This window comes from Vidua chalybeata, chromosome 3 (assembly GCF_026979565.1).
Source record: "Vidua chalybeata isolate OUT-0048 chromosome 3, bVidCha1 merged haplotype, whole genome shotgun sequence".
Taxonomy (NCBI): domain Eukaryota; kingdom Metazoa; phylum Chordata; class Aves; order Passeriformes; family Viduidae; genus Vidua; species Vidua chalybeata.
The window spans coordinates 54776890-54785250 of NC_071532.1; the positions used below are offsets into that span (position 1 = coordinate 54776890).

Sequence of the window (8361 nt, forward strand, 5' to 3'; positions counted from 1 at the left end):
AATATCAAATTTTGACAAAAAAGGCTGGACTTCATTTTTCTTGGCCTTACAGACAGAGTAAAACTGATGCTATCTAATTTACTGCTAACCAGTACTGACATAATATTATAAATATCTTTATATTCATTCTTTCTGTAAACTTTCAGGACTCTGAATGTTACATTTCTTTTCTTGCTCTGTGCTATTTGAACCAACGGAAATATTTTATTTAGATGAAAACCAACAAAGACTGTGTAGTTTTCTCCTTTCTGCTTGAGAAAACTACAAACCTTTCTCCTTTCTCCTTCTCCTTTCTCCTTTCTGCTTCTCCATTCTCTTGAAGGCAAAGCTACTAAAGTCACTAAGTTTGGATACTGTCTCAATTCAGCCCAACTGAAATTAAGTTTTTTGCATTTAACAGAACCTGAATAAACTAGAACTGAAGTTCAGTTTCAGCTGATTGCCTACAGCTCTGCTATCTACTTTGGATCACACACTTCCAAGGAATATGCTTCTTAAAGTAGATATTGTCTGTATTATGTAAGGCATCATGCCATAATGTGTCTTTAAAGTAATTTAAGTGGTTATACCCGTTGCTCTGAACAGGATCTGGCTGTTGCAGCCACACAAGTGCTATCTGCTCTCAACAGTGTCTGGAGGTGACAGATGGAAAGCTGAGTATCAGGAGCTTGGTGATGCAGCTCTGACATAATTCCCAGTGGAATGTGTCCCTGCTGCTCTTGACGTACAGTTTCTTACTGCCTTTGTTTTACAGTGCAGTATAAAGTTTACTCTGCTGACGAGCAAATGTATTTGAGTGATTTTTATTTAGGATGGAATCTCTCCTGTTTCTGTCAGAGCACCTAAGACAGGGTCTACAGAGTGTGATAAACTGGAACTTGACAATTTGCTATTGGATGTCATTAAATTTTATTTTGCTGATTAATCCTCCTGTCAGTATAGAATACCTTCTCATTTTCTGTCTAATTGTCTAATAAAGCAAGAAGACTTTTATAATATCATTTACATCACTTCAATAATTTGTATTCAACAGTACCATTTTCCCCTAATATTCTTCCAAAATTTAGGGTCCCAGTCTTCCATTTGTTCTCAGTCTGTTGCACTTTCTTTATTTTATGGGAAGCTTCTTCTTTAATCTAAAGGTACTGTGTACTGTGTTGTGCTGTTCCTTTAAAACTTGAGTAACACTCAAAGAGGAATCATGAGAGGAAAAGAGAAAACAGTTATAGAGATATGGGGAGAAGGGTAAGTAGATAGCCGCTTTTCAAAATATTTTCTTTATTAATAAAAGTATTTTGTCTGCAAGAATGAAAATAATCTCTTGTGATTCTATGTCTTACTTTTTACTAGTGTCTGTCCATAATACTTACTGATGAAGCACCCCTTAGAAGGTAGGAAATAGGCATTTGAAAATGAACTGGATAAGCCAGAGCACCACTGTTATCGCTTTGTGGTACATGTCAGAAGGAGTGGAAAACTGTAACCTCATTTTCATTCAATCCCAGTAGCTCAGAAAATTACTAATATTAAAAAAAAATCAAATACAGGACTGAATGGAATTTTAATTTAAGATTATTGTAGATGCAGATTCTCAAATGAAGGTTTTCTATCCAATTTGGTGCCAGGAAGCAAAAAATCTCACTTCAGATCTCTGTGGTGAATCAGTGTTAGACCATGGCCAGAAATACCTCTGATAATCTTGAATGCAATGATTAATGTACAACTCAAGAGGTGACATTTTATGTCAAAAGATAAGAGCCATTTTAGTATATCAGTGCCTTTTTGGCTCAAATGATGGTGATTGATTCCATTCTCCTGGAATGCTCCTAGCTATCACAAGTGAGTGCCTGGTTCTTTCAGAAGAAATGCTGAAATAAAGCTAAATAAAGTATCCAGCTGAGAAAAGGGAACCTTTATTTCAGATGGGACATAGTCTTTAAAGAAAAAGAGATCATCTTGAAAAAAAGGAACCTCTAGTTCAGATGGGATATAGTATCTTTAAAGAAAAAGAGAACATCTTGACCACTGATTTCATGTTTGACAAACTATATAATCTGAAATGATAATGGATTTCATTGACATTGCAGTGCACTATTTTACAAACCTTAATTCTAACCATCTGAAGGGATAGAAATATGTAGAAGAACTAGGCCATGTGTATGAAATGGAGAATGCAGAAAAGCAGAAATTAGAAAGTAAAAAAAAAAGGTTGCCATAACGGCACAGAAAATAAGTGGTCATTGTGTCCCTGCTGAATTCACATGAGAAATTTTTCTTCATAAGGAGATGTCCTGCCCAGAGGAAATGCAGATTATGCTATAATTAAAGAAACACACAAAAAAGTGCACAATACAAGTTTATAATCTTGCTAGTCAGGATACTATGATTACTCTGGCCCTAGAAGCTGCAGCATAACTTCTAAGAGGAAGAATGAAGGATGTTGGTGATATTCATAGTGAGCAATGTATCAGACTGGCCGTGCAGATGAATTTTCAGATATTTTTGATGTCCTAAAGGTGATGGATGAATGCAAGTATGCTGTTCTGTTACCAGAACCCACAGCCAGCAGGCATTTCTATGGCATTACACAAAGTGAGCAGAGAAGGAGGTCTAAAAGATATCATTTAAGTTTGATGATGAAATGCAGTAATTCTTTGGGTTTGACCAGAGGCACCACACAGCTAAACAAGGCAGAATTAAAACTTCTAAAACAGAAAAGATTATAAGCTTGCTGGAGAAGGAAGAATAGTTTGATGAGCTGAGCTCCCTGTATACAGTTCTATCACTTACCAATTCTATGCGTGTTGTATAAACTCATGTCTTCTACATTTCAGTATTTGTGTTAGGAGATTGTTCTATCTATTCTGTGTAAACTGGAGGATATAAGAAGAATTATTTACTTCAATGTGCTGAAAAACTATGATGTTGTCCACAAATATTTGTGGACATGTCTTTCTTGTACAACATAAGCTAAAAAATACATCCTCTGAAAGATGATGAGAAAAAATAGGTGTAGGAACTATAATATATTTATCTGTATAATGTGAGAAATGGTGTTATATGCACAAATAACAATATAAACACATAGAATAAATACAAACACACACAAATATAACAAATATAACATGCAATATGTCCAGTCCATCTGGTTCTCTGTGTCTTGTATTTGCATCAAGCGTTGAAAATACAGGCATATGTTCCTCTTCAAGTGAACAGTTGATGTGGCTTATAAACAGAGAGACTCAACAGAAAGGGACTCAGAGCTGTCAAAATGTGTGGAAATCCATAAGGCCCACTCTTAAAGTATGACACAGTGCCCCAGTTAAAAGGTTTTTCTTCAAAATTGTATTCTGAAAAGAAAAAAAAATTAATCTCTAGCTATTTAAGCAGATAGATCCTGGGCTGAAAATAAATGAAATAAGATTTATTACATTCTTTATGGCACTTTATTAATTATGTCATCCGATTCCTCAGACACATTTGCTTGTTTCTCCCTAATATCAGGTCATCAAAGATTTGTTGAATGGTGCAAAAAGCCTCTGGTCACTTCCATGAGGGATGTTTTCATTTTGTCTTCCTTTTTCTACACATTCCAGACAAGCAGCAAATTGGCTCTGCTGTAAGGAAAGGATCACACCTCACTGACAGAGAACATCAGGAAGGAGGAGAAATATATCCAAAGCACAATCCTATGGATTCTTTTGGGGAACAGGCAGGCCAACATGCCTGCTGAAATACAAGGAGGGAGAAAATGTGGTGAAAACGTACCAAGAAACGTAAATGTTTCCACATTTCCTAAAATCTGAGTGTGGGGTCACGCCTTAACGAGCAGATAAAGTGGAGACAGAGAAGAAAAATAGTGACATATCAGTAAATAGAGCTGAGGATTTCCCTAGGGCTATTTTAGCATTGAGTGCTGTCAACTTGGCTTCATTTCCTGTAATGAAGATTGGCAGGTAGAGTACACTTCAAACTCCAACACATGCATAAGTTTGTGCTCTGCTGGGTTTTGTATGGACTTGGGTTTTGTAGAGACCACAGAGGGCCTCAATGTACACAGGGTATTGAGACAGCTGGGGAGATACCAGCAGTATGATTTCAATAGCCGAGACATGAGGTCTGACTGAATCAGCTGTGCACCATTTGCTGGATTTAGGATGATGGAACATACAGCAAGCACTGGATATGCACTGATACTCTTGATTCCCTCATGATCTCATCCCTGCCACAAATCTCTAACTCACAGGCCTCATGGCACATCCTAAGATTATGCAGAGAGGGGACAGTGAACTGTTTTAGCTCTTAAATGTTAAAACATGTAACTTCTCTAGTTTACATAACAATATGTGTTCATGGAGTCGGAAGGCAGATCCCATACCTCCTGAAGCCATTGGAATGTTGGTTCTCAACGAGGCTTGTATGTCTAGACAGGTGGCCATGACCACTATAGCTGAATGACAGCTATGGTTTAAAATAGCAACACTCTAGATAATTATGACATCCTTTCTCAGATCAGCTGATATAGAAATATCCTGATGGTCCTGCTTCGAATTATACCCATTGTATAAAAATATATTGAAGATACCTGTCAATATAGGCAGAAGGAGCAAAAATATCAGACTTGATCTCTTAAACCACATAATTGTAGAGTTAATGTAAATCAAGAGTCCCTTATACGCTGCACTATGGTCACATGGTAAGCAAAGTATGAGTTTGATGTCTTGCCTACATCCCTGTAACTGTGTTTTCAGAATCCTTCCTGCCTTGGTTTTGGCTGACCTCTTTGTTTTCAGCTTTACTTTGATGTGGGTCAGCTGTGGGTTCAAGGTCACTAGGATGATGTATGCCTTTTGGCTGGGAAATGTCAGGGGGGTGTGGTCAGTGCAGAAGTAGGCAACACACCTGATGGCAGCTGGCTGCCTTATGCTGCTTCCACATCAAGGCATCCCTGCTTGCTGCTTACCATCCCAGGCAATTAACCTTCTTCCTGTATGGAATCTTCATGCTCACAAGAGATGCGTGTTGCAGAACACTTAGCACAAGCTAGTATGTCATAAGGGCATGGTAAACCAACCACGATATTAGAGGAAGAAGCCTGTGATTCTAATCACAAATATGATTAGCTGCCTAAAATATTTCCCCAAGGACACTTCAAAATGTTTGCTTGCAGCATTACATGGCTGGATATATTTTTCTTCAGCACATGACTGATCAGTAGGACTCAAAATATAGAAACATCCCATTCCCCATCAATCTAGTCTTTCTTCATGCTTCTGTGCGATGCTTGGTTCATCCTGCAGCTATATGTGAGCCATTTATTACCTGCAGTGTCTTCCATTTCAGAACCTGGGTATTCACTATCCATTTCCTTTTAAATTCTGCTCCTTTTCTGAATTAAGTTGAAGCTTAGCCTCATTCTTCCTACTGGATTAAGCCTTTTACAGTAACAACCTCCCAGCTGAGCAGCAGTGCCACTGGAGACAGCTAGCTGCCTTTTATATCCATAATTTCCCATTCTTCACCTGAACATTGTAATGGCAAAAGAATTGCCTCATGTCATACTTTTTCTGAATATTTTTTCCACAGCATTTGCACTTATACACACTGCCACAATTTTTTTTTTAGTGACTGCAGACTCAGGAGTTACTGGCTCAGCTTTTTGTTGAATGACATTTCAGTTGCTGAGTTGCACATTATGGGTGCTGATGAGTTATTTCATTAATGTCAAACAGGTAATGACTGAAACACTTTCTAAAATCATTCGCCTTTAATCAGATGGGCTTTTTGTAGAAGGCATTGCCAAAAATTACCGTCAATTAAATCCTAACAGTACACTTCCAGCTGAATTCTGTCAACTGTGACTCTCATCTGGGAAAGTGCTTCATGTCACTTAATAAGGAGAATATATCTTCCTGAAAAGTACCATTTCTTCAGCCCTATCTGTAGCTTTGTGCCCTCTGATGCTCATGTTACCATTCAAGATGTATTTTTTCAAATAGGAAATTAAGGTTATCAGTGTATTTAGTCTAAACTTCAGAAAATATCATCACAAATATTCTATGTTTTACTGTGTTTATTTCCCTCTCTCCTCCAAATAGCATTTTTTCAATACACAAGGTGTTTGCAATGCTGATTTTCACAATAAATTTAATATCTCAATACTACAAAATGCTTTATATTTTTATCATTCCTGCTATGTTTTTGTTAACTTACTATATAAAATTAAAATATTAGTTAAGTAACTGCAGCAGCTAGAGCACATCAGTGATTAAGTTTTCTCTCAGGTCAATAAACCTGACCAAAATCCATCTACTAATAGGTATGTGCATGAAGTGTGTTAGGTTTCAGAAGAGCCCAGCCAGTACTGGGGGAATATTCAGTTTCCTCATGAGAAATACTAGGGAAAGATATGTTATTATTAAAAGTTTGTGAAGAAGAGCCTGTTTCACATTCCAGCAGTAGTGTAGACTTCTGAGTGTTTAAATTCTCAGCAGCTGATGCTAAAAATTCAAGGGAAGATAAAACTTTGCAGTGGAAAAGTCTCCTTCCTAATTGAGGATATTTTGTGGCTTGAAACATCATAATGATTGGAATGTTTTGCTAAGCTGTCCTTATTTAGCCAGAATCCAACCCAAAATGCCAGCTGTGCAAACTTATTAACACATCCTTTAGTTTATGGTGACTCATTACACAGGGGCAACATATAAACAATTACCCTTGCCATTATGTTCAGTTTAATTATGTGAGATTTGATGAGACTGGTTGTTGCAAATGAGAGCACAGAGACAGCAGGAATCTAAAACCATGAGAGAAATGCGTGCATATTAATATAACTTCTACATATGATTTTGCTGAATGGTAAGAGCATTTCCATAGTGTTTTGCATATGTACTGTCTGCTCTGCTTAACTGACAGTGTAGTTTATGCTACCAGACTATGGGAGCCATTGGATTGCAATGTACAGCATGCACCTTTGAGTTAAACTTGCATTTAAAAATATCTTCAATTGTGGATTGTCAAAGTAACCACAAGTGATACAACCATTTATTTTCAAGAGATGACTAAGAGAGTAGGCAAGCTATGCCTACATGTCAGTCAGACTACTTACAAAGACTCGCTGCTGGGTTTATCATGACAAGGTAGAACAATTAAGCCTCTGATCATGCTTTCAGAAAAAGATAATTCAGATAATTCCTGATACTTCAGTTGAGGACAAAAATTTATTTGTTCTACCTGATCAGTTCAGCAGTGATATGCAAAGAATCTGAAAATGAAATGTCAGGAGGGCTTAGCCCTTCCTGGAGAAAACTCAGTGTGACTGTTTACTTCTGAGTCTTTAGCCGACATTTTCACCAGATCACCCAAGGATACTTTTTTTCCAGGTTACTTTCAACTCCTGGCCAGTTAAATGAGAATTCAATGGGCTCTTATGTCATGTTGCTAAGGGTCAGGAGGAATCATGCTTCATTCTTTACTGCCTAGCACTCTTTAAAATAATTCACATCTGTCTGAAAGCTTTGATGAGAACTCTCCAAGATATCAGTATTTTGTCCTCTATTTTTACATGTACTATGCTCTGTATTGACAGTAGGATGATAAAGAATTATGTACTTCAGTTCTAATGTACAGGTAATTTAATGCTATGTGGGTAATTTTTACTGCATTTGTTTATACATGAGGAAGAATTCAAATGAAATTTCTATCAGCTTGAAATAATAAATCATTATAAATGGAATTGTATTTTATGGTATTTTTCTGGGCATCAGGAGACTTAATTTCATTGCCCCATTCATTCAAAAAATGCATAAATCCATGTGGGGTACCTTTGGGTACCCTATAGCTTTTGAACCATTCAAAATGTCTTTTGAATTACTTTGAGGAGTCTCTATTAGTAAGACTAAAACATGGATGACTAATCAGACAATACATCAGAAAGGAGTTTTTCAGCATGTCTTCTCCTCCATGCCTCAAATAGAGTGGCAAAAGGGGGTAAAGATCAAATATAATGATCACATCATTACTTCTGCTCACTGCATTCCTTTCCCTCTATGCGTCATCCTTTCGCTGCACTTTGCAAAAGCTTGTTCTCAATTAGGGTGTACATTGCTATATAAGTCCTTTATCTATACTAAGTCAATGTGTTCCCTTAATTATATCTGATCCTATATCACTGCAGCTAAAGAGGAGCTGGTACATGGAGGACAGTTCTAAGTCTTCAAGCCTAAGGAAATCTTTATATTGGATCCTATAACTCACTACCATACAAACTTTACACCATACTGGTGGAATGATCCAATTAAAGCCTTCTATCTGTCACCTCCTTAAATTCCAGCATAAGCAGAAGTCTGTGTCCATTTTAGC

The 8361-nt window shown here is 37.1% G+C and overlaps 1 long non-coding RNA gene across 1 annotated transcript; it reads right to left on the reverse strand.

Moving 5' to 3' along the window:
* Positions 1–3429: 3429 nt before the first annotated feature.
* Positions 3430–4994, reverse strand: LOC128786029 (uncharacterized). Its single transcript, XR_008430150.1, has 3 exons — positions 4903–4994; positions 3769–3820; positions 3430–3617 (listed from the first exon to the last, which is right to left on the reverse strand). It is a non-coding gene; the product is annotated as an uncharacterized LOC128786029 (long non-coding RNA).
* Between the last annotated feature and the right edge of the window lie 3367 nt (positions 4995–8361).